At 37.6% G+C, this 26,534-nt stretch overlaps 1 protein-coding gene and 1 pseudogene across 2 annotated transcripts in view; one reads left to right on the forward strand and one right to left on the reverse strand.

Annotated features, from left to right (window-relative positions):
* Positions 1-26,534, reverse strand: part of PDE3A (phosphodiesterase 3A) — a 302,683-nt gene that overhangs the window by 264,795 nt on the left and 11,354 nt on the right. The gene's annotated exons all lie outside the window — the stretch shown is intronic.
* On the forward strand, positions 890-2,443 carry LOC132529088 (serine-threonine kinase receptor-associated protein-like; annotated as a pseudogene).

The raw sequence follows: 26,534 nt of genomic DNA on the forward strand, positions 1-26,534 counted from the left end.
GCTTCAAGCTGGGTAATTCACTTATAAACCTAACAACCATTTAGACTTCAAATGATGAGAAAAAGGCTGGTGCTCTGGGTCCCCACATCCTTCAGTGGTTGGATCTGGTTGGTTGGTTTTAATCTACCGCTCATTGGATTTACATAGGATTTCATAAGAAACAAATGTTCCATTTCCAGAAGGAGAAAGGGAGGGAGGAAGGGGTGGGGGAGGGAGAGGGGACAAGGAAGAAGGGAGAGAGGGAAGGGAGAAAGGAAGAAGGAAGGAAAATATATGTCACATTTTTAGAACTTTCCAGAGTCCTCACTCTCAATGGACTCATCACTCCACTTTGAGAAATTATGCAGCAGAAATTAGATATGTACACATAATTAACATTATCACAGATTTTAAATTTTTTGTGGCATTTAGAAAACTCTTTTCTAAATGTACAATGAGAAATGTATTTAATAAAATGAATATTGTGATAAGAAAAAGAATGGTAATAAATTATATAATCATTAAGGATTGCATATTTTCCTTTAAAACTTATTTGTATAGCTTACAGAATAAAAACATGGCATATTTCAGGCCGGTACCCGTGTGGACGGTGTGGGCCGTGGCCACGGGTTCTGCAGTTCTCCCCCTCCCCTACTCTCCTCCCTCCCTCCCTTTCCCTTCCTCGACGGCTGTCGGTCGTCTGGTCGTCCATGGCAGACTCCCTGACCCGTCCCTAACCCCTTTCTGACCTAGGGCCACCAGATTGGCCTTCTCCCGTTTCCCGGCCCAACCCCAGAGTCAGGGCGGGGGCCTTGAGGAGGCGGAGGCGGTGCCACGGAGGAGAGAAAAGACCAGACGACCCTCAGCTCCCCCACCCCACCCCCACCGGATCGCACGGCTAGCAGCCGCCATGGCAATGAGGTAGACGCCGCTCACCTGCTCGGGCCACACGCGGCCCGTGGTGGATCTGGCCTTCAATGGCATCACGCCTTACTGCTATTTCCTGATCGGCGCTTGCAAAGATGGTAAACCTATGCTACTCCAGGGAGATACAGGAGACTGCACTGGAACATTTTTGGGTCATAAGGGTGCTGTTTGGGGTGCAACATTAAATAAGGACGCCACCAAAGCAGCTACAGCAGCTGCACATTTCACAGCCAAAAAGTGTGGGATGCTGTCTCAGGAGATGAATGGATGACCCTGGCCCATAAACACATCGTCAAGACTGTGGATTTTACACAGGACAGTAATTACTTGTTAACCGGGGGACACGATAAACTGTTACACATATACGACTTGAACAAACCTGAAGCAGAACCTAAGGAAATCAGTGGTCATACCTCTGGTATTAAAAAGGCTCTATGGTGCAGTGAGGATAAACAGATCCTTTCAGCTGATGATAAAACTGTTCGCCTTTGGGATCATGCTACTATGACAGAAGTGAAATCTCTGAATTTTGATATGTCTGTTAGCAGTATGGAATATATTCCTGAGGGAGAGATATTGGTAATAACTTATGGACGATCTATTGCTTTTCATAGTGCAGTAAGTTTGGACCCAATTAAGTCTTTTGAAGCTCCTGCAACCAACAATTCTGCATCTCTTCATCCTGAGAAAGAATTTCTTGTTGCAGGGGGTGAAGATTTTAAACTTTATAAGTATGATTATAATAGTGAAGAAGAATTAGGATCCTACAAAGGACACTCAGGCCCCATTCACTGTGTGAGGTTTAGTCCTGATGGAGAACTCTATGCTAGTGGTTCTGAGGATGGAACATTGAGACTATGGCAGACTGTGGTAGGAAAAACATACGGCCTTTGGAAATGTGTGCTTCCTGAAGAAGATAGTGGTGAGCTGGCAAAGCCAGAGATCAGTTTTCCAGAGACAGCGGAAGAGAAGCTAGAAGAAATTGCTTCAGAGAATTCAGATTCCATCGATAGTTCAACTCCTGAGGTTAAGGCCTGAGCATCAGGCAGATGTACACAACTTATGGACTAAAACAAACAGAGAAAAGCATCAGCCTCCAGAGTTACTCTCTGCTTAAGGCAAACATGAGCAGTAAATAATGAGGAATATGAATTAGCTCCAGTGCTGGAACTAACCAACTTGGTGATACCTGTAAGTGAAAACACAAGAGTATCAGCTGAAGGCGGATGGAGTGATACTCTTGTAGTACGATAGTCTGTTGTCTTTTTCATGAATATGTGCAAACCAACATCCAATTTCTCTTATTACAAGGTAGATTTCTTGTAGCTGTTTATGTTATTATGAAGAGGGAAAATATATTGGCCTATTTTTCTGACTTTTCCCTTAAAGCAGAAAGCCATTTTTTTTTGCTTTAGTTATAAAGAAGAGGGGGAATACATGATAAAGTAACTGGTTTGATTTCTCTTTCATTGTACACTGCTTCTGAGCATCTAATTGCTTTTAGCTGTCTAAATAAAATCCCTCTAAAACAAAACAACAACAACAAAAGGCATATTTCAGAAGAAAATTCTAAATAGGAGAAAAATAAGAACAGATGCTACTTTAAAACAGTTATTTATAAATCCATTTAATCTTTGAAATAAGAAAAATGACCCTCATGAAAAGCAACTCTAACAAAAGCTATCTGCAAATTAAAATCAGCTTGAGCCAATTTTCCACAAAAAATGTGGAAATAATTAATAATTATAATTAATGAGAGTTTTCTCACATCTATAAAGCCAAACAACAGTGTAAATACCACAGTAATACAACATCATTAAGAATATTAATTTTTTAACTATAATATCAGTTTTCACTTAAGGTATATAGGTGCTATACCAGTATCTTATAAAAGGAGACACATACACATGTTTAATTTTTTAAATGTCATCCCTACTGTTTTATAGATTTCTAAAGTATTAAGTTATACATGTGATTTTTCTAATCAAGTTTTACTCGTAAGAAAATACATTTTACTGTACTTCAGTACCAGAGGAGTCAGAAACACTGAAATTCCACAAAAAATTAAAGTATTTTTTATATTTACTATTTGCTCTCCTTCATGTATTGAATAGTTACTAAGAATATAGATATAATGCTAGGCACATGGAAATCACGTGGAAGCAATTTTTAAACAACTGTAATTTTACAAAAACTAAAACTCTAAACTTAAGTACTCCAAAAGCAATTAAAAATTTAATTCCGAGCAACAGAGTCTTTGAGTTGTAAGTAACGGGGGAGTGCAGGAATATCTTCCTTCATGTATCCAATCTAACAAATTAGGCCCAATAACACTGCCAACCCCTTTCTTTACATGGGAACCTTGGCAACCAGGTACAGGACATAACAACAGACCTCATCTTGCTAGATTTAGAGCTACTACATTTATAGACTAAGAATACCTACTACCTTTGCAGATTAAGAATACAAACTAGGGCTTCCCTGGTGGCACAGTGGTTGAGAGTCCTCCTGCCGATGCAGGGGACACGGGTTTGTGCCCCGGTCTGGGAAGATCCCACATGCCACACAGCGGCTGGGCCCGTGAGTCATGGCCGCTGAGCCTGCGTGTCCGGAGCCTGTGCTCCACAACGGGAGAGGCCACAGCAGTGAGAGGCCCGCGTACCGCAAAAAAAAAAAAAAAAGAATACAAACTAATCCTATCTCCTGCCTCTATCGCCTTTCTAAAAATTCGTCCATTTAATTGGAGTATAGTTACTTAGTTGCCAAAAAAAAGCTGTCAGTGAATACGTATTCTGAGCCCAGCCATGTACGAATAAAAAAAAAGGAAACAAGATTAAGTGTCTGCTAGACACTTGGCACTTTGGTAGATACTGTAAGCAACTTATCTTAAAACTAAATAATAACCTTATGAAGTAGGACCTGCAATCCCCACTCCACAGATGAAGAAAAAGGTTCAGAGTTGCTAAACAACTTCCCCTAAGTCACACAGACGGCGATCAGCACCTGCCTTGACCCCAAACCTTGTGTTATAACAGCGTAACTCCTGACACCGGTAAGGCAGAGAAGATGCTTAAGACAGGATGTCTATGACGTGGTCAGGGAAAGAAGACCACACGACAGAGCAAGGAAATGCTAAAGTGTGAGGGGCTAGGAAGGCGAGTTCCAGTAAATGAGAATGAGCTGCATAGGTTCAGGAGGTTTTGGGAAAGAGGTGGGTCTGGAACTAGGGCATGAAGGATGAACAGGCTTTTAGGAAATGCAGGCTAGAAATTAGGTCATCCTGAGGGCTGGCAGAGGATAAAGGTGGGAAGGAAGCTGGCGGGTTCCCAGGAAACGGCGTGGACACCGACCACAGTGTACACAAAGAGAGCGAGCGAGGCCTGAACAACCCCAGAAGTAGACCCTCCCGCGAGAGAATCGACAAAAATGATGTAACAAAGATGGAGAGAAAATTCCTGCAGAAACAAGGAAGGATTAATAAGAAGTCGTGGTTTAAGGAGCCGGGATCATACTTCCTATTTCTCTTCTCCCATTTCCTCGATCACTTGTCTCTCCTTCGCTCCAAATTCAAAGCTTTACACAGAAAACCTAACTGTATATTCATCCTCTGAATACAAGTTTGTCAGAATAAGAAGAAGTGTTGGGGAAAGAGATGAAGGAAGCCAGCAGAAAACTTTGTCTGTGAATCAGCAAGCAGTAGGAGCCCATTAGCAATTCTTCGTCAGGCATTAACCAGTAGACAAATACATATTCTTCAGAAAGGATGTATGTGCTAGTTCCCAACACCCACCCACCCCTGCAAAACAATGCACAGGCTGCACGGACGTGGACGAGCAATGGTGCTTGGCAGGGAGCCAACAGCTCAAGGCATATGACCCATGCCTCTTAAGGAAAATAATTTAGATATACACAAATAAGGTGATCTGAGGTTGACAGGTCAAAGAGTTAAACCTTTAAGCATGGCGATTTCCATTAAAGAAATACTAGTCAAGCCAAATTAGTATTTCTCCGTAAGACAAGCAGTACATTTCAATACATTTATTTTGTAACCAATAAATCAATAAAAACTATGTAATGCGTGTCTATCATGTATGTAGTACTTTATTAGGTTCAATTCAGGATAAAGAAAAAATTAAGAGATGTGGTTCCTACCTCAAGGAACCTACAGTATTATATTTTTAACTTGGAAATCACCCAAGCTGTCTCATTCCTGTTCTGTACGTACAATTATATGGCTTCCTACCTAAGTGTGGTTTTATTAAGTCCCGGACCCAATTAGTTTTAAGCAGGATGAAGCTCCAAAATTATAATTAAGTCACTTTTGCCCAAAGTTAACTCAGTAAAAGTGGGGGAGAAAATATTTCCGCTCTGAAACAAAGTAATAAACCTCATGAACTTATTAAAAGAAACAAAAAGTGTTATTAAATTATCACTGGAGTTTAAGAAAATAACACGTATTCCTATTAATATGGCATACGATTTCTCTAGTTCATTTTCTCCGAAAATTCTACCACTAGAATGCTCAGCCACCCTACATTTTTCTGTCTCTTAAATTATTCTTTTGCAGGAATCCAGCCAAATGATGTCATGTTAGATACGCAAACTTACCTGCCAAAAAGGGAGAAATTCCAGGAAAAGCCTTTGAAAGGAAATAATTCATTAGGGAGTTCAAGGAGAAAGCTAAATATTGAACTTTGACAAAATTATTAAATTTCAGAGTTAGAAAATGAAAATAAAAATTAGAGTGCCTACCATGTATCTGGTATCTCTCTTGAAATAGATATATCTAAAAACAGTTACATATTTATATAATTGAGATTAAATTTCTGATTATCTCAAAAAATATAAATAAAAAATTATTAGAATTGATAGTCCTCACTTTTTTTGTTGTTATTTAAAGCTCAGATTTGAAATAGCCCTGAAATAAAAATGACAAGTGGGTCAGCTCGGTGCTTTGTGACCGCCTGGAGGGGTGGGATAGGGAGGGTGGGAGGGAGGGAGACGCAAGCGGGAAGAGATATGGGAACATATGTATATATATAACTGATTCATTTTGTTGTGAAGCTGAAACTAACATGCCATTGTAAAGCAATTATACTCCAATAAAGATGTTTAAAAAAAAAAAATGACAAGTGGTTTTTTTTGTCTTATAAAAAAAGACAAAATTTAGGTTGTCATACTTCTAATTTCTTTATCACAGAATTATCATTTTGAGCATTCTGATGTTGTGTCTTCATTTCCTTAAGGAAACAACTCCAACAAACTCTTCCACTCATAACACAGTTGTAAATCCAGCTGTAATGGAGAAAAGGCCCCTGAATGGTAAGTACAACTGCGGTCACAGATCCTAAACTCTGTCCTACATGGGAAAGATGTCTGTTCACCCTCAGGCCTCCATCTAGAGCTCACTGACTACAATTGTGAATACATAAGGCCATCAAAGTTAACAAGCGTGGTTAAGTGCTCTCCCTGCAAACTTACAATTCTTCCTTGCAGCAGAATCAAAGATATCTGCTAAACACTTAGGATAGCTAACTATCAGGGAGGGAATAAAAGTTTAAAGAGGCACCCATAACAATATGGAAGCATGGCAGGTTAAGCCATCCACCATCAAGAAAATATCTCTAAAAACATTTTAATGGTCTCTGAGGATGTTATTGTACTGCTGCATTTTAAAATAATTCAAGTTGATAATGAAGACCTTGAGCTTGCAAGAAAAATTTTAATTAAAGTCAGTGCGCACTACGTACACACCCACACACTAAGAAAATGAAATAAATAAATTTGGTTCCCACTTTACAGCAACAATAAAAATCCAAGTGATGGCATTCCTTAAGAAGAGAGAAAACTAAGTCATTACTCTACAGTGAGTAGGAGTTACATGTTATCTCTCTATTCCTATATAACTTTCTTTCAACAAATAATTTGCATTAATATATAAAACGTTTTTCCTTTTTGGAGTTTTAAATATAATATTTAAAGTTTGTATTTCCCAAAAAATGTGCTGACCCAGAGTGTCACGTTATAAAGTGCTTAACTCTGATAGCTCAGAGTTAGGATTCTATCAATGTAAATCTGTGCCTCTAAAGAGTTATTCTCTTACAACTAGGACATAGACCTATTTTTCAAGTCAGCATCAGAAAATACTTAATTTTTATATCCAGAAAAAACAAAATCTCTAATTCAAAAAGATACATGCACCCCAATGTTCACAGCAGCACTATTTACAATAGCCAAGACATGGAAATAACCCAAGCGCCCATCACAGACAACTGGTTTAAGAAGATGTGTTATAGAAGTACAGTGGAATATTACTCAACCATAAAAAGAATAATGCCATTTGCAGCAACATGGATGGACCTAGAGAATATTATACTTAGTGAAGTATGTCAGACAAAGACAAATACTATATGATATCATTTACATGTGGAATCTAAAAAATAATACAAATGAATCTATATACAAAACAGAAATAGACTTAGACATAGAAAAACTTACGGTTATCAAAGGGGAAAGGAAGGGAGAGACAAATTAGGAACGTGGGATTAACAGATACAAACTACTATACATAAAATAGATAAGCAGGGCTTCCCTGGTGACACAGTGGTTGAGAGTCCGCCTGCCGATGCAGGGGACACGGGTTCGTGCCCCGGTCCAGGAAGATCCCACATGCAGCGGAGCGGCTGGGCCCGTGAGCCATGGCCGCTGAGCCTGCACGTCCGGAGCCTGTGCTCCGCAACGGGAGAGGCCACAACGGTGAGAGGCCCGCATACCGCAAAAAAAAAAAAAAAAAAAGATAAGCAACAAGGATTTACTGTATAGCACAGGGAACTATATTCAATATCTTGTAATAACCTACAATAGAATATAATCAGAAAAAATATATATACATCTACATAACTGAATCACTTTTTGCTGTACACCTGAAACTAACACAATATTGTAAATCAACTATACTTCAATAAAAAAAGAAAATACTTAATTTTTGATAATACTGTAGAAATTAAGGGAAAATGGAATGTCCATTTTATAAAAAGAAAAACAGGCCAACTATGAATGATCGGATCAAAATTTTTTAATGTGTTCATAATAGAAATTATTAATCTCTATCATAAATTTCTTCCATAAATTTGGAATGATGAAATATTTTTCAAAATCATCACATTTAAAAATAAAAATACCAGTGTCTGGGTACCAACTCAGACCATCAGATCAGAATCTTTGGAGATGGGGCTTGCTTGGTAAATAATTTATCTTTAATTTCCTGAAGGTGAGTCCAAGGCACAAACAGGGTCCAGAAACCCTGAATTCAGTTGCCCTGGAGGTCCTTTTAGCTCCAAACTGCTTAACTCGAATCCTATCTTGCCACTCTCCCAAGAGTAGTACTGACGCAAAGCTCCATAGACACTTCCTGAGCCTATCTCTGTAAACTTCCAAATGCCATCCATAAAATGCAGATAACCACCAAATTCCACCCTATTGTTGTCAAATTTAATAAGGAAAATGTACACTTCTCTAAATTTCCAAGCACTGCCTACATGTAACTTATGATACTCTCTCATTTGTTGACCCTCTCCATGGCTCTACGATAAACACTGTGGCACACGGGACAAGCGGGCTCAATTCTACACCAACATCCCCCCCCCATGCCAAGGACCTCAATCTCACTTATAAAAATATTTACAATCCAAGGTGGAAAATATAAGTGCCATTAGGAAGTAATTGGTACAGTGCTCTGGAGACTCAGGAAGGAGAAAGAACTTTCAACTGGGATCATCAGAAAATGCATCAGGAAGCAGGTAGAAGACGGGTAAATTTTTCATTTACATTGATTGAAGATCAGGTTAGAGAGATGGGCATAATGTGATAACAGGAATAGAATCAAAAAATAGAGATTCCCCCTATCCACTGATGTCTCTAAAGAAAAAAGAAAAAATAGAGATCTATATACCTATGGGAAGAGAAGGAGAGAGAGGGAGAGAGAAGGTGGCAGGGCGGGAGGGGGAGTGAGAGGATGCAAGATTACACCGTAGGCAATTCAAATAAGCTAGAAAATTGATGTGACAAAGGAAGCAAGCAGTTTGAAAAGGCTGAAGGGTACGACGGGCGATGAGAGAGGGTCATGAATGCCAAATTTAGAGGTGCTCACTTTATTTGAAAGGCAACTAAGAATTACAAACTGCTTTTTATCAAAGGACTGATGTGATTTTTACATTAGCGTTCGACAAAACTACTGTCGTGAGTAGAGTTGACCATGGTGAAGATACGGTGCAACAGTGCAGCAGTGCAAGGGATGAATTAATATTCAGAAAGCAAGGGGGTGGGAAGATCAGTTCAGAAGCTTCCACAATAGTCCATTCAAGTATGTTGTGCCCATAAACCAGGAAAGCAAGAGTAGAAAAGGAAGGGAAGGGCTTGACATAATGATTATCACTTTGAAGAAAGTTATACCCTGGAAATTCCGGTGATGCCTTTGCTGTCTAGTGCAATGGAAACAGGAAGCCTTCAGAGCCAGACAGAACTGGACTCAAATCAAGGCTCTGCGTCTGATAAACGGTAAAATCTTGGGTAAGCTACTTAACCTCCATGAGCTTCAGACAGGAACAGTAATAGGTATCTCTAATGCTGTAATGAGAATGAGTTGTGATATCTGAAAAATGCTTAGCATATTGGGGGGAAATTAACGATAGGGAAGACAGCAAACCAGTAAAAGAAACAAAAATGGGGATTAAGATATTAACAATTTTAAGGAGTCAATGAGCTCTTATACCAGAACTCAGCTACCATCCTCCACATTCATTAGCATCTGGCTGTCCCTCTCCTTCAGATAGCAGGAGACATTCTCCAGTATCTCCCTGGTTCCAGGTACCAACTCCTTATTTTAAAAACAGAGTTCAGGCAGACACATGACAGAACACAGAAACAGTTCTCCAGAAGGTAAAATGATACCTACAAGCTTGCTCTTGATTTCACTTGTGTTTGGGACAGAGAAAGGATCAGTGTTCAAAGTATCTACTGATGAACGTCTCAAAGCAGAAGTGAACATGATGGGACTCAGGGAGAACTGTGCAGAGAATGCAAGTGGAGGATTTCTGACAAAGCTTTTAAACTAGACAAAGAATGTGCTCTTCCCTTTGTCCAATTCAATCACTGTTAAACAAAACTTTGGCCTCATTTGGAATGACAAGACTGAAAATTAAGATGAATACACCATTAAGTGTTTAAAGCAGCCTTCAAAGAATATTTGTAACAGGTTTGCCAAATATGGTGAAGCCATCTTTACAACAGTTATGAACTCAGAATACTGGTACACTGGTTTTATAGATGAAAAATTTAATTTATCTCCTCCTGTTGTAAAACAATAGAGAAAAGCAAAGCACTGAATGCTCTTGAAACAAACGTGCTATTTCTGTCCATAGTTTTATTTATTAAGAGAGGTTTCTTTGCTTCTCTAGTAGAAAACAACTAAAATCATAGTATTTTGCAGCTTTTTGAATCAACTATTAAAATAGTCTGAATCCTATATGTAACGACCAGCCAAGCAATACAATTTCAATTTTAACCCCAAGTTTACAGCTTCTAATTACTGTGCTAAAACTGTCTCATGTATGCATTTTATTCTCTTCCTATAATCTTTCATCGTTCCATGAGGAGACGACTGATTAGGATCAGTTTGGGAAAAGTGTCCTCGTTAAATAAATGCAGTTAGGTCACCCACATTTGCTGTAGCCCCTTTGTCAGCTTGATGGTTTTACATAAAAGGTTTATGTTACTACCTTTTTTTTTTTTTTTTTTTGTGGTACGCGGGCCTCTCACTGTCGTGGCCCCTCCCGTTGCGGAGCACAGGCTCCGGACGCGCAGGCTCAGCGGCCATGGCTCACGGGCCCAGCCGCTCCGCGGCATGTGGGATCTTCCCGGACCGGGGCACGAACCCGTGTCCCATGCATCGGCAGGCGGACTCCCAGCCACTGCTCCACCAGGGAAGCCCACTACCATTTTTTAAGTAACATAAAAATCTTCTTATTTGTACACCCATGTTCATAGTAGCATTATTCATAATAGCCAAAAAGTGGAAGCAGTCCAGCTATCTAGCAATGGATAAGCGAAATGCTATCTACACATGAAATGAAATATTATTTAGCCTTAAAAAAGAATGAAATTCTGACACATGCTACAACATTAGATGAATATTGAAGACTATAGGCTCAGTGGGATAGGCCAATCCAAAAAGAAAAAAAAAAAGACACACACACACACAAATACTCTATGATTCCACTTATATGAGGTACCTAGAGTAGTCAAATTCGTAGACACAGAAAGAAAAATGGTGGTTACCACGGGGGCTAGGGGGATAGGGGAATGGGGAAGAGTTATTATTTAATGCATAGAGAGTTTCAGTTTGGGAAGATAAAAAAAGTCTGGAGATGGATGGCGCTGACGGCTGCACAACACGTGAATGTACTTAATGCCACTGACTGTACAATTTAAAATGTTTAAAATGGTAAATTTACGTGATGTCTATGTCACCAAAATTTTTCAAAATACAATAAAACCTTCCTCTAGCTAGCACTGAAACTTCTTAGAGATATTGGAGCTCTAAGAATGAATGAGTAAAGAAAAGTTTGGGTTCCAGAATAGTATGTCCAATCACTGATGCTAAACAAACTTGTCCACATGTCTACTTTCATTCCCTTAATTTATGCATTTAAGAGTCATTGTTCCCTCATAGACTTGGAATGAAGACCACTAAAAGAAAAGGCTTTTAGCAGCCTACATCATTCTAGGGAGTGCAGAGAAACCTAGAGTACAAAGTAAGTACAGTTCTCTAGATGGCCCTCTTTCTTCTTTTACAAAAACATTAGGCTTTTGAGAACTCAGAGACTCAGTACAGATTTTCAAAACAGTATTGGCAGGATTATCAGAATCAAAGTTTTGGAGGTAGACATAAACTAATCAACTGATGACACAGAGTAAGGCACCTGAGATGTCTAAATTAAGAAAATAAAATAAGGTATTTTTATTACCATACTACCACTAACGGTAAAAAAAAAAAAAATGAAATAACGGTAAAGGTTTTGCAAGTGGGCTTCTCCAGAAAAATACTAAGTTCCTCCTCCCAGGCTCCCCGCCCTCCTTCTTTACCCACAGGCTACCAGGTATTTTCTTACTTCCTTTTAAGTTGGTTCAGCCTTAGTAATTACTCATTTAGAAAGAGACGTCAGAGTTTCTGCTCTGGTCAAAACAACAACCAAAAAAATTGTTAGAATTGGATGGAGATGGCTGGCACTCCTGAAAAAATGGGCATTCTCACAGACAAATGGATATCAGTAAGTTTCTATAGAATGAATTAAAGATTTGATTAAAGTTCAATAAGTATTCACCAAATCCTCTACTTGTTCTAGACCTCCCCATACTTAATCAATACGCTTGTGAACAACATTCCTTCTCTGGCATTCATTTGAAACCTCATCTTTTCCAGAAGTGTTAAAATGAGCTTTGTTGGCATTTAAGAAAATGGGCTGATTCTCCTTTTCACTGAATTGCCTATTTTAATCATTTTGAATTAATGAGTACAGTTTACAGGCCATCTTTAAAATAAATACCCAGTACGCAATTATCTCTCAGTCAATTCCTAAAACACCTCTACGGGGTAGTTTCTTTTTACATTATTTTTATATAACAAAACCTAAACTTTAGAGATTCGGCATTATAATTCAGCATTACCCAAAGCCAGACAGTTAATACATGGCAGAGCAGGGATTTGAATAATTCTAGGCTTTCTGACCACTTTATAGTAGTCAATATTCCTTTTAAACTACAGCAAGCAGAACTGGTCAAAATGCTACAAATGCAGGAGGAGAATTCTGGAAATTATGCCACCAAAACCACATCTCACAAGACAGCTCGTAAGAGGCAGACAACTCACTGAACTTAGAGGCACTCAACCCTTAGTATTTATTCTTTATTTAAACAGGAATTAGATAATGGTCTAAACTCCCTCATCACAAAATTATATAATTATTTCTAAAACCAAATTTATAGGAACTTATAATTTCTCCTGTTAAATTTAATATTCTTATTTTTTTCCCACTGTCTAAATCTAGCACAGCTTGAAATTTATATCCAATCACCCAAACTATGATCTATACCTTCCAGTTTCAGACAACTAGAAATTTAATAAATACACTTCCTATGTATTTTATTCAAGACCTTAATAAACTGCTGAAGAAGATCAGGAAAGGAAAGCATCCTGGCTTTAGAGATTCAAGTTATAAATTCTCCTGTCCTCTTTTTCACTCACCACCCAGACCAAATTTCACTGGCTTCACTGACAGCACCACATGCCAAAACAGGAGATAAAGCCATCAATATGACCAGCTTTATCACGCCAGTAAAATTTTAATGGGTCCTACAGCTTCACCACTTTTAGAAAGGTGACTACAGGGGAAAACCAACTAACAGAGATAAATTAGCAAAATGGGAAACTCTGTAAATTAGAAGAGGTGTGTTTTAACAAGTACATTTTTCAACGTTTATATTGGGAAACTCTGAGGGGTTTGTTATAATGTTTGCAATGCTTGCTTTCTTAATTACAAAAGGAGTATAGGCTTTTTGAGAAAACTATTTAATAGAAGAAGGTATTTTTTTTAAAAAAAGAGAAAAGATCCTTTTTTCTTTTTAATAAATCCCACTGGTAATTTGTGTTATTAATTTGGCATTTTTAAATGTTTGTTTCTTGTCTTGAAGATTGCATTATTATAGATCTTTCAGGTTGTCAAATATTCTTTTCTAGTTCTTCAGATACACAGAGACAGAGATATACAGACAGGGATTCATATATTTAAAGACTACATTGCTTCATTAAATTGAAGAGAAATCCTTATGATTCATTCCCCAAAAATCATCTCTATTGATAATACCTCTACTATCTCATTCCCTATAAAACCATATAAATACTACACTACCAATCCCAAATTACTTTCTAAACGTAACAGTGGCTACCATTTACTAAATGTGTCATATCTTCCAGGTTACAAATAGCATTTCATTTACCAGATCAAGCCTGTAAGGTAGATTTTATTATCCATATTTTACAAAGGAATATATTCAGTCTCAGAAGGATTAATCATTTTATGATTGCTTATAAATATTTAAGGTCAGACAGCTAATAAGTGGCTGAAGTAAATATTGGAACACAAATAGGACAAGAAATCCTGCATCTTAATCACTGTACTGTACTTGAATCCCTCCATCAATAGATCTTGCTATCTGGCTATTTTCACACTTAGAATAAAAAAAATTAAAATTCAACCTTCATTTATTTCATCCACCTGTCCATATGGAGTATTAATAAAAAATAAATGCACAATACTCTAAAGTTTTTCTCAATCTGGGCACTATTGACATTTGGGGTTAGATAATTCTTTGTTTGGGGGACTGTCCTGTGTATTGTAGGATGACTAACAACATTCCTGGACTCTGCCTACTACGTGCACCTTGTTCGCACTACCCTCCTCAAAGTCCTGTAAACTAAAAATACCTTCAGATTTGGCCAAATGTCCCCGCGGGGCAAAATTAGCCCCCGTTGATAACCAATGCAATACTCTATTTAAAACTTTGGAAACCCACAGTAAGCAGAATAACTGACTCAAGTTCTGATATATTTACATTTACAAGTATTTCTTCCACGAGGATTATAATTATAGAATTCGGCACTTCTGGAGGAATATGTAGAGTTCTACACAATCAAAGTGCTTTTCTGAGAGCTCATATATTACACAAATCAATATTTAACTAAATTAGGTAAAAATATTTCAGGTGCAACTCTTTAGCGGTCCATTTCATTCCAATGTTAAATAAAGTAAACCTTCATTTATTGCCCAAAGTGGCACAAAGAGGTTTATTATTTATTCCAACTCATGAAAAAGTAATTCATACCATCTCTAATGAAGAGATAGCCTTTTAGAACATTCAATGTTCTAGCTACTCTCTGCCCCATTTTTTACGATTTCCCTGTAAGTTGCAAGCATGAACTCATAAACTATAGAAAATAAATAATGAAGCATAACTTTATGGGAAAAAAATTATGAAAATAGTCTGCCGTTCAAGGTTAGAAAACCAGTAATTAAAGTCAAAAGTAAAACCAAATGACCTGTAAAAATCAAGGCAAACATTGCCTCTTGCAAGAATATTTCACTGATGTCAAATGAAACTCCTGAAAAAGGCCCTTCCTCTAAACTATATTTATTTAAATCTCTCCTAACAGGAGCTTTGTACAGGAAAGTAAATGCTCACTTGGTCCACAAATTAGGTTCATGCCCTTCTTGGATTAAGTCTATAGAGCTGTGATTTGCAAACTTTTTTTTTTTCTCACTTCAACATACCTGATGGATGTGACACGCACATCAGTAACTGTGGCTCACTACAGCATTGATTCAGGATGTGGGGAGTTCTCCCTAGAGAGAACGTATCAGAAACAAGGGCAGGTTAGAGTTTGAAAACACCTACCCTGTGATAATCACCTTTGTAGAAGACAAAGGGCCATTGTTTCCGCCATCTCAAAGAGCAGGCCTAGGATGAAAAGTTCATTTCACCATTGACAGTACCATCTTATGTGGATAATATTTCCAAAAGCACCCATGATTTGGTGCATCTAATCTCCAGCCTTCCTTTGCCAGCTACATTTTAGACCTATATGGGGTGATAGTATAAATCTGTCAAACTGTTTTAATATTTGTATTAAGTATTATGTACAAAATCATATCATATTGCCGTACTGGTTCTTTTCCTACCTATGTGTGTTGTTTTTCCTTTTTTAGCTAGACAAGTTAGTTTTTTTAAATTTTTATTTTATATTGGAGTATAACTGATTTACAATGTTGTGTTAGTTTCAGGTATACAACCAAAGTGATTCTAGCTATGGTTTTGTACTAAGGAGAACCTTAGGCATTATTAAACTTGCTTCAGATTTCTATTGTGTTAAAGATCTATTTTGAAAGAAGACCATGTAGGTAAATGGAACTACTTAATTCCCTAAAAACTGACCAAATTTGTTTTGTTTTGTTTTGTTTTGGCGGTACGCGGGCCTCTCACTGTGTGGCCTCTCCTGTTGCAGAGCACAGGCTCCGGACACACAGGCTCAGCGGCCATGGCTCACGGGCCCAGCCACTCCGCGGCATGTGGGATCTTCCCGGACCAGGGCACGAACCCATGTCCCCTGCATCAGCAGGCAGACTCTCAACCACTGCACCACCAGGGAAGCCCTGACCAAATTTTATATACAGTGTTTCTTCCTCCCACTTTCCACTATTCTAGCCATACATAAATCACCAAAAGATACTTAACACAGCAAAAATGTTGGCTTTTTTCCTTGTTTTCATCTGAATCGAACAAGAGGAGAGGGTTCAAAGTATCAAACATACAACACAGATAGAGCTTCAGGTTAACTCATGTGATGGTCTTCAAAGTTTTAGCTGACCAAAAATTAAATATATAGATTATTTTACTGACAAAAAAAACCAAGTTCAGTATTAGTATGTGTCAAGGGTCTTCCTATCAAGATGAGTGGTGTGTAGGTAGGTCTGTGACAGAATCACACAGCTTCCTCCTGATCACCCACAGTTTGATAAGGTTTAGGTTTAGGACTGGTGTTTGGGCAAGTACATGCTGCAAAAAAAAAAAAAAAAAAAAAAAGATGCATAAATTATTTTGGTACAAAAAGGTGACAGTCACACTCTGCTTTGTTCCAGTTAGACCACATCTAAACTACTGTACAAGGTTCTGGACTTCTCCAAAAAAGAGAGGAGCAGAGGGGAGGGAGGGAGAGGTGAAATGGCATGGAAGGGAATTTAGCTCCCCATCAGGGTAGTGACTAAGCAAAAGCATAATGAGGACCATTTGTTAGGGATTTCATAAATTTGGCTCTACCTTCAATTTCCCTCCAACCCTGTAACAGCAGCAATGCTTTCTAGGAAAAGGAACACATAGAGAAGCAAACGAATTCCTCCAAAAACCCACTATGATATATAAGGACAAGTTTAGAAGAATACTGGGAGTGATGAAAATTTTACCAGGTGGGAATCTACACCAAGTGGGCAAAGGCTAGAAATCACATTGCAGTTATAGAAACTTGACCTAGAGTGTGTAGCCTAATTTATGTATGTGTAATTATATATAAATTATATTAAATAGAAATACATGCTTACATACGTTAGTTATAGATCTATAAATTACATACATGCAATTATATATTATATAAATATAATGTATAAATTATATATGTTATATATTATATACAGAGACAAACCATTTATATATATATATATATATATATATATATATATATATAAACAAATCATTATAAGCATCTGGAATAACCCAAGAAAAACATCAAAGTGGAACCCAACCTGATAATTTCACAAGATTAACTGCTCTCGACTATCTAGATTGTCTCAACTGACAAAATAATTTTTAACTAGTCATAATGATCCAGCATCAACTTGTTTCAAGGAAAAGAATCTTGCCCTTGTAGTTTTAAAATGTGATGGGGTTATGACAGTCTATCGTGCCAGGGATTCCCATGAATCCCTCCCGTGAGGGTCACCCAGAAGCTGCGGTCTGTACTGACTCTGATCGGTCTGTTTCCCTGGTAAGATCAGCACCAGTAGTGCAAAGTTGTCTGACCTGTAAAGACTGAGGACCCTATTTAAAGTCTAATCTGAAATAGGGTGACAGCCTTTGTGCTTATTAAAATGGCCAAGGCTACAACCTTTCTGTGTTTGCAGTTGTAGACTGAACACAGGAGGCTTCTGATTCTAAAACGCCACGTACATACAGAGCAAGGGAACGTGGCGAGCAAATCTAACTCTGATACTAATATTTTTGTGAACGAATGAAATTGGGTGCCTTCAAGCAAACAAAAATCACATGAGGTTGTGAAAGTAACACACACAAATATGTCCAAATCAAACCCACACTTCATCCTCCCTTCCTCACTCAGAACCTAAAACAGACAAAAACTGCTCTTCTGATGCTTTCTCTCTCAAAGAACCGACAAGGGATTAACCTCCAAAATATACAAACAACTCATGCAGCTTAATATCAAAAAAACAAACAACCTAATCAAAAAACGGGTGGAAGATCTAAATAGACATTTCTCCAAAGAAGACATAGATGGCCAAAAAGCACATGAAAAGATGCTCAACATCACGAATTATTAGAGCAATGCAAATCAAAACTACAATGAGGTATCACCTCACACCGGTCAGAATGGCCTTCATCAAAAAATCTACAAACCATAAATGCTAGAGAGAGTGTGGAGAAAAGGGAACCCTCCTACACTGTTGGTGGGAATGTAAATTGGTACAGCCATTATGGAGAACAGTATGGAGGTTCCTTAAAAAACTAAAAATAGAACTACCATACGACCCAGCAATCCCACTACTGGGCATATATCCAGAGAAAACCATAATCCAAAAAGATACATGCACCCCAATGTTCATTGCAGCACTATTTACAAGAGCCAAGACATGGAAGCAACCAAACTGTCCATCAACAGAGGAATGGATAAAGAAGATGTTGTACACATAAACAATGGAATATTACTCAGCCACAAAAAAAGAACAAAATAATGCCATTTGCAGCAACATGATGGACCTAGAGATTATCACAGTAAGTGAAGTAAATCAGAGAAAGACAAATATCATATGATATCACTTATATGTGGAATCTAATTTTAAAAATGATACAAATGAACTTATTTACAAAACAGAAACAGACTCACATATCTCGAAATCAAATTTATGGTTACCAAAGGGGAAACGTGGGGGGAAGTGATAAATTAGGAGATTGGGATTAACATATACACACTATATATAAAATAGATAATAAGGACCTACTATATAGCACAGGGAACTCTACTCAATATTCTGTAATAACCTATATGGGAAAAGAATCTGAAAAAGAGTGGAGACATATATAGATAGATAAAACTGATTCACTTTGCTGTACACCTGAAACTAACCTAACACTGTAAATCAACTATACTCCAAAAACAATTTTAAAAAGAACAGCATTCACAATCTTTCCAGTTTCCCGGATTCACAACATTAAGGACTGTTCATGCCCTTTGTTCACACCTGCCACCATCAGTCACTGAGTAATCCTGCCGATTACAGCTCTTCATTTTCTCTTCAATCACCTTTCCTTTCCACCACCACTGTCCTAAGAAATCTTCAACGTCTGTAACCAGGACTTTTCCAACAGCCTCTTAAATGTCTCCTGTGTCCAGTTTGCCCCCATCTGATCCACTGTTATCAAAATCATGTTTAATCTGTTCACAGTAGTCTCTGGCTAAAACCCTTTTAATAACTTTCAGTGCCGACAAATAATGTTCATCCTCCCCAGCCTAATTCTGAAGACATTTCCCGTTTTTCATTCCCCACGCCCAGCCTTGTCTTTCTTATCTCTTAAAAACGTCCCACCACCCCCTTCCCTCTTCCCACCACAAAGGCTAGGCTATCTGTTCCACGTGTTGTTTCCAGAACACAACATTGCTCCACACCTGGCATCCAGCTCCAAAACAGGCTTTATCCCATCCCTCCCTCCTTCCCTCTGGAGGTCACACCCACAGGAGAAAGATAGCAAAACATTCTTTTAAAGATCCGTTCTTATTTTCTTTTCTAGATATATTTTTTGTATTGTACTAAAGTTCATTATAGTGAGCTTACTATCAACATAAACACATGAGAAAAGTTAAACATAAATCAAAAAGAGAAGTCAGGAAGAAAAGGAAGACAGAACATTACCAGAAATCCATGTGAAGAGGGTGATGGTATTTGAGCAATAAATTTAGCTATGACCTCTCTGGAGGGCAAAGTTCTCAGGACTTTCTGTATTTTAAAGCATTTATCACTTGCCGCTGGAATCATTTGTTAATGTAGTATCTTTATTATAAGCTCAGGGAGGGGATGCAAGGGCAGTCCCTTTTGAACCCTCCCCCCAATAATCCCACCCTCTTCAGCATGTTATGGGCACTCTTCAAACTTCCTAGAATAAAAAACATGAACAGTGTAATGTTTCCAAGGGGAATTCTCATAAACCAGAGATCCGCAGTCCCGTCCTAGGAAATAACCATGCTAAAGGTGACTTTCCCACTAGGAACAAGCAGCATTTACCAGTAACTATTGGCACTCTGGTCTTCCTTAGAGCTAAGTTCCCCAGTGTAAATGAATAACCTGACATTCTGATTGATGAGTTACAGTTTTATTATTAGTGTTTCTCAGCAACTGATAACCCCTGGTTCTATGGAAAAAGTGCATCTCTGGCCTGCAAGGCTGAGAGATGAACTGCAGGCAAATGCAAACTTCAGTGCCAAACCCCCTCTCCACGGTCCCACCTCAGCCCCTGCCCCGCCAGCATCCACCAACCTACAGACACTCAGCAGAGACATGCCTACCAGTCTCTGTCGCCTTAACTCAACCATCTCAAACAGAATCTGCTAGTGCTCATCTGCTAACTCTCTTTGGATAGAACAGTAAAGACAGGGTACAATGCTTGAGTAAAGGTTATGTTGTTCTGTTTAACTACTTTCTCTGATTCTATCACGTTTATTTCTGAAAACTTTTTTGGGGGAGGGATTAAGTGAGACCCACAGTCTCTATTTTTTTAGGTAATTATAGAAACTGATATTCTCAAATTTATTTCCACAGAAATGTATAGTTCTTCAAACGAGAAGACATGTTAATCCTAGATGTGGAAGTGATTTGTTACACACTGCTTTCTTTTCCTATTCATTTATTTAAACAAGCAAAAACAAATGGAACGCACAAAGTTCCTCAGTCTTAGACAGGAAATGCAAAGAATAATCAACAAATCCTGACAAGCAAGACTGAAATTAATCAATATTATACACAGAGTAGCTCAGATGCAGAAAAAGCAAAATACAGAAGCAACTCATTATATGTCTGCATATGAATTATGGATAAAATTTTAAACTATCCTAAAATTAAAATGCTTATATTTTATTTACATTTATAGACGATGCATAAACTATTAGAAAAATCATACTATGTATTAACAAGTATTTTGGCACACAGACTTCTTTCAAGCCAAAAAAAATTTTTTTTAATATTTATTACTTTGAAAAACAATCATTATGAAGTTGGTTTTTATTTGCAACTCTACTGGTCTAATAATCAGCAAGGTAGGCTCAATACACTGCTTATATATGTTTTATAAAGAATTTCCCCTCCTTGGGCTCCCCTGGTGGCGCAGTGGTTAAGAATCCGCCTGCCAATGCAGGGGACAACAAGAGAAGCCACCATAATGAGAAGCCTGCGCACCACAACGAAGTGTAGCCTCCGCTCACCGCAACTAGAGAAAAGCCCGAGGGCAGCAACAAAGACCCAAGGCAGCCACAAATTAATTAATTAATTAAAAAAAAAAATTTTCCCTCCTTATAGAACCCAATTCATTTTCATGTTCATCTCAACATATCACAGTCATGATTAGTTTTGTTTCCACTTTTTAAACAAAAATAGGCCCAAAATCCTTTGTAAAAATTGAAGCATGTTTCAGTACATGTGTACATATTTCAGCACACATGTGTGTATTTTTTCGTAAAACCTTACTTTCAGGTAAAGTTGCAAATATTGCGTGTATGCCAATCTATACTTACAGGGACACATTTTTCAGGATCACATGCCAACTGAGCCTCCAATCTTATAAGAAACTTACACCTTTCCAGCCACCCGGGTGAAGAATTGGGAATGCACATGGACTATACTTCTGAACATGTTTTACCCAGTACTGAACATCACATTACCATTCATAATCATAAAACCACCTGGAGTTCCTATTTCCATGTCTGCAAGTCCAACAACTAGTCACTGGGTAAGTGGCCCTCAAAGCACTCTGTGAATGTACGCAGGGGAACAGTGTCAGATGACTACATTTCTTTATAAAGTTCTGTTTTTCTGATTATAAAAGAAGTATGCAGGGTTGAAAACGGAGACTCTACAGAATAGAAAAATAAACAAAAATCACCCACGATATCCTCATACAAACAACAAGAAACATGTGGACTGCTTTCCTTTCTGCTATGCATTTGATTGTTGAGGTGAAAACATGCCATATACTCCATTTTATTTCCCGATTTCCCTCTCCATTCATCAAAATATTTTCCCATGTGATTAAAAACTCTTCATTTTACAGGCTTGAAAATTCCTTATCTTTTGTGGCTTCCAAGCAGCATGGAAAATATTTCATAATCAGATACTAGCCACAATGTAGAGTTAAGCAAACTCTGAAAAGTTACAGTGCAATCAAGCTATCGTAATTTAAATATTTATATAGCACCTATCACTGAAGTGCTCTGTAGGTTGACAAATGGTCTGAGTTAATACGAAAACAAAATAGAAGCATTTCCTCTATAGGAAGGTCTGGGAAATACTGGCAACAGGGCTTTAGATAAAAATGGGATTTGTCAGACTACTGCAAGACTAATAAAAAGAGAAAGCCTTGCATTTTCTTTGAACGGTCTAATTGTTTGCCATATTAAACCTTAGGATATTATAGCATGAGTTATAAAGGTATGTGTTTAAAAGACAGAGCATGAGGATGACACTTAAATGTGTTAAAATTATATTTTATTCAAATTTATTCTAAAATTTAAAAGATATTTATATAAGAATAAAATTTCAAAACTAAGTTTTATCAGACCAAATGTTATAAAACCCAGCAAACTAACACTTTATGCAGAGTTTAAGATGCTTGATTAGAGTTTCAACATAAGGAGATCTGATGGTTTTCTGGAAACGCTCACAATTTGAACATCCTCTGAAAGGCAAAGACAGAAGGTAAAATTGAAAAGAAGAAAAAAAAAAAAGGTCAACCCAATCAGATTTTTTTTAAAGCAAGAAATGCTTAATATTAGGCCCCTAAATAAAAGAGGAAACATTAAAGGAACTCTCTCCCTACCTTCCAGGAGATCACCCAGTCAATGCCAATCTTGGTGGCATTGCCTTCAATAGATATTTACAATCTCTCTAACACTACCTCCTGATATCATTCCCAATCCTCCTTGGATTACTTCAATAGTCTTCTAACTGATCTCCCTTCTTCCATTCTACCACCTATTTTCACTCAGCACAGATTGCTTGAGAGATCCTACTGAATGTAAGTTTGATCACATCCCTTCTTCACTTAACCCTTCAATGAATCGCTTCCCATTCTGCCTGGAGCACCAGTCTTGCAATTACCTCCACAGCCTATTGATCTACTGGCCCTCCTCATCACCTTCCTGACGTCTCCTCCTGTATCACAGAAGTGAAAAACCAAAAAACTTCCTTTGATCAAGTTGGAGAATAACATGATTACCCCAAGCAGAATTTCTAAATTGAAACCAATGGTGGTAGAGTGAGATGATACAGGATTCCTGCTCCTGTGGAGGTCAATCCAAAACAACCACCTCACTCAAGACTCAAAAATCATTCAATGGGTGGGAAAATCTGGAAGAAAAGTGGTCTGAGTGTTGAGGCCCTGTGGAAGCTGGTAAAAAGAGAGAGTAGCTACAGGAATATGCTAATGTGGTGAAATCAACACTCACTGAGGGCCACTGCTGAACTAGCACTGAACTAGCTGCTTTCCACAGATTATAAGCAGGAAGTCCCTATTATTTGAGAACAATGATCTCATTGGCAAGCAAAAAAGAAGGGTATGACTAGAATGCCGCCACAAAAACTTAAGCTAAAAATTTTGAGAAATAACTTTGTTTCTCAGAACCAAATATGGCGTATAATGGCAGCAAGAGCACAAATCACGTTGCCAATGGGGTTATATGATACATGATTGCACAGCTGACTCAAAGGAGCCATCAGCTATTTTTACAAACATGTTCAATTCCATCAATTTTCCTAAATATCCCCCTTCATCCTTTGTCACTTCACATCTTTTTCTTCTGAAGCACCTGTCACCATCTTTGTCAAATGTTTCTTCTTCCACTGTGAGCTTGTCTGAATCTCCAGGCTCTTCTGTAATTTAACTGTAATTTAAGCAACCGTCTAATATCATTTAACTTAAGAAAACCTGCATCTTTTGTAGACCTGCAAGTCTATTTTTTTATCAAATGCAAAACTGTTTGCGTTGTTTTGCGTTATACTTTCTGACATTTACCAACAGCCTTCAATGACATGGCCCTAATGGGTAGGAATATTCTTGTTCAGTCATGGGGCGGGGGGAATGTTTGACAAGAACCGATGTCCATTCTTTCTATTAATTTCATCTTCACCCCTTAAGAAGTAGGCTGTAGTATTCCTATGTTACAGACAGGATTATTCAAGTTCAGAAAGTTGAAGGAACTTTACATTATAAAGCTTCAGCCTGTCTCTGTCGAGCGCACATACTCTTTCTACTTAACATTTGTAGGGCAATATATTTTTATTTAAGCTTTGTAACAGTGTATGAGATAAGTGAAGAAATTGTTACTCCTTTCTCACAGAAGAAGAAATTGATCTGCAGAGTGTCGAATAACTTCTCTGAGGTATCCTCAATGGGGAAATCAAAGTGAAAATTTTATGAATGTCATAGGTTGATTAACTATAATCTCTCTGTGTGTCTACGTACGTACGTATACGTGTGTGTTTACATAAATAAATAAGTTTTCCCCATGATACCAAGCCAAGTACTTTTTAACTATTTGCTTAATCAGCTTGCAAAAGTCCCAACTTTCTGTCTAGTTTTAGTAGACAGAAGTTTATAGTCCTGTGTTTCTTCACTGAGGCAACCAAAATGCTCTAAAACTCGATTTCTGGACCCTGCTCTACACATAACTAAATCAGAGTATCTGACCTTAGGACCTAGGAGTTTGCATTTTAATAGGTTTCCCAGATCACTTTTATGCACACTAAAATTCGAGAACTATAGCATTGAAGACGTACAGCAGCTCTATTTAGAAAGTGCCAGATAATGTGTAATGATCAGTAGGTGAGGTCAGGCCATCTCCTACAAATTCTGAAAGCACCTGAAGGAAGTCTATAAATCTACTAATCAGAGGCGTTTACTGTTAGAATTCATAAACAAGGGTTTGATTAATATGGCATTATAATAATTACATAAGATTAATTAGTCCCAGGGAAAAAGAAGATAAGAAGCCAGGCATATTGAAATACTTAGAAGGTAACAAAGAATCAATATGAAATAGAGAGAGTGGATATTAAATAAGATATATTTACTTGCTGGCATTTTTCACCAATCTGGTCGCATAAGAGGTAAAAGTTCACACAAGATTGCCCTAACGGTACAGTTATAAGTCAAAGTGATAAATGTGCTAAAGAACTAAAATGTAAGAATCGACGACTTGGAAAGTAAGAATGTCAGGAAAGTTCAGGAATAGCATTATGACCTCTGGAAAATGATCGACGTGTTTTTGGTCTAAGCACAGATCCTAAGCTAACGCATGGCTGGACATCCTGCCCAGCGTCCAGGAGTGACGCCCGCAGGGTCTCCTCTTTCCAAATCATAAGGAGTTCTAGATTTTAAGGGCACCGACATTATGCCCCCAAAAGACCATACAATAAATATATGTTTTTTAAACCGAGGAATTCTTTTGATTTTGATCTAGTCTTCTTTCTGCACAAGCAGAATACTAGCATTCACTTCTTTCACTTATTTATTGTGGGCAGTTTCCATTTCTGAATGCCACGTTATTTTTTAGATAATTTACTTAATCAGTGTTAAGTTATATCTGGATCCAACATTCCCAACCGAATTCTCACACTTTTCATTGAGGACTAGTTAATGGCTTCGGAAGTTCCACTGAAAAGGTTTAAAAGCTCTCGCTGTCATTCTCTGAAGGGGTGAAGAAGAGCTAATCCCATTATTATTCAAGTAAAAAGGAATGAGAAGCGGACAAAATGAGGCTACTGCCTTAATAACTGTGCTATAATTTAGGTCCTGTTTATCTAGCAAAATCAATTTCAATGTAGCCAAAACAAGTCATTAAGAGGAAAAACAGACACTCTTCAAATGGTAAAGACATACAGTTAGCTTCCTGTCTCAAAATGAAAATAGAGTGGAAGGTTTTGCTCCTAAATTTTTTATTTTAGTTTACATTTGACAAAAATGTCAAATAAATTTAGAAATGGCTCCTTTACCAAAAGAATATACCTTGCTTATTTCAAAAGATGAATTAATTTACAACTAAATTCTCAGTTTGTAATTTATGTTTTCAAAGAGAAACAACATTCAGATTTTTTAAAAATAATATATTCAAAGATATCTCAAACTCTCAAAGGGTTCAGTAATGGCAGCCTTTCTAAAAGATCTATCTATGATAACATTTGACATCCACAAACTAAAATAAACTTATTCCCAGAAAACAAAGTTGGAAATAACTTTTATTTCTAAACTGTACTCCTAGTTCATTTAAAGGCAGGATAATCTGCCTAACATACTCAGAAGAGAAATGTCTGATTTCAGTGAGAGGAGATGACAATAGCTCTATTAAGAATTATAACTACAGCAACAAAATATTCTTATTTGACTTAAAACTTTCTATTTTAACAAGTCAAGTTCTATTAAAAACTAGATGGACCCTTACGGCAAAAAAAAAAAAAAAAAAAAAAAAAAAA

The sequence above is a fragment of the Lagenorhynchus albirostris genome, chromosome 11, assembly GCF_949774975.1.
Source record: "Lagenorhynchus albirostris chromosome 11, mLagAlb1.1, whole genome shotgun sequence".
NCBI lineage: Eukaryota > Metazoa > Chordata > Mammalia > Artiodactyla > Delphinidae > Lagenorhynchus > Lagenorhynchus albirostris.